The sequence below is a fragment of the Tachyglossus aculeatus genome, chromosome 4 (assembly GCF_015852505.1).
Source record: "Tachyglossus aculeatus isolate mTacAcu1 chromosome 4, mTacAcu1.pri, whole genome shotgun sequence".
In the NCBI taxonomy this organism is placed as follows: Eukaryota; Metazoa; Chordata; class Mammalia; order Monotremata; family Tachyglossidae; genus Tachyglossus; species Tachyglossus aculeatus.
In genome coordinates, this window is record NC_052069.1 from 82313498 (window position 1) to 82314952 (window position 1455).

Sequence of the window (1455 nt, forward strand, 5' to 3'; positions counted from 1 at the left end):
AGCAATTAAGCTGTATTTTAATTCCAGCAATTGATTGGTTGACTGGACTTCTTCCTTTGGGAAAAGATGTACATCCCTGTGGCCTCTGTAGTATGGGATGGACAGAGGGAGACTGCTTTGGGCCCTGAGTGGAAGAAGAATGACTTGCTAGATGAGTATCTCAGAATGGGATAGAGGCAGGGAAAAGCGAACACAATGAATGGATTCCTTTTTTTCTTATGGTATTTGTTAAGGGCTTACTACATGCCGGGCACTGTATTAAACGCCAGGGTCTTGTCTTATGCCGTCGAGTCGTCTCCGACCCATAGCGACTCCACAGACACATCTCTCCCAGAACACCCCACCTCCATCTGCAAGCATTCTAGTGGTGTAGCCATAAAGTTTCCTTGGTAAAAATATGGAAGTGGTTTACCGTTGCCTTCTTCCACCCAATATACTTGAGTCTCCACCCTCACTTTCCCATGCCGCTGCTGCCCAGTACAGGTGAGTTTTGACTTGTAGCAGATTGCCTCCCTCTTGCTAGCCACTGGCCAAGCTAGGAAGGGAATGGGTATGCCTCTGCTTGACACTCCCTCCCACAGCCGAGACTGGTAGAGTACTGGAAACTCTCCAGGCCATCCTGAGAGGGGAACAGCTGGGGAACATACAAATCCAATAATGGGTGGTCATAGACCATGTCCCACATGGGGCTCACAGTCTTAATCCCCATTCTACAGATGAGGTAACAGGCACAGAGAAGCGAAGGTCTCAAAGCAGACAAGTGGCAGAGTCGTGATTAAAACCCAGGTCCTTCTGATTCCTGGCCCTGTTCTCTATCCACTAGCCCAGGTTGCTTCCCTTCTCACCTCTCCTTCCATCCCATGCTCTACTTTCTGTGAGTTCAAACCACCACCATGCAACTCCAGTCAAACACCAGGCAACTCAAGGCCAATACTCTAAAGGGAAAAGAGGAATAACACATCTGCGGTAAGGATGATCTGATGGGTGAGTGTTCTATGAGGCATGTATTAGCAAGGTAGTCTAGAGGCAGCCTTGCTTTAGGGAGGTCTTGTTGATTTTAAGTTATTTGCTTAATTAGAAATAATCCCTTCCATTGTCTACCGTGCAAAGCAATTATTGGTGGACAGTGATTCAATGTCACTTGAGAAGTGAGGTGCAATTAATCAGCCAGAAAAGCGACTGTTTGGAAGTGTATCTTGTGAGCAGAGACAGCTTAGTAAGTGCGTAACAAATAACATCGTTATCATTTGCCTAGCTAGGCTAGAGTTGCAGGAAAAGAGATAGGGTTTAAGTTGGAGAAAGGGTTTAAGTTTGCTTACCAGAAACATTTAGAAGGGCAACAGTCTCCTTCTTGATTTTTATTGTAATCAATCAATGATATTTATTGAATGTTTACCTTGAGCAGAGCACTGTCCCAAATGCTTAGTAATTGTAAAGTGACTGGGATTTTCTCTA

General features: G+C 45.3%; 1 non-coding gene across 1 annotated transcript; it reads right to left on the reverse strand.

Moving 5' to 3' along the window:
- Positions 1 to 493: 493 nt before the first annotated feature.
- On the reverse strand, positions 494 to 629 carry LOC119927461. The gene has a single exon (XR_005450462.1). It is a non-coding gene; the product is annotated as a small nucleolar RNA SNORA7 (small nucleolar RNA).
- Between the last annotated feature and the right edge of the window lie 826 nt (positions 630 to 1455).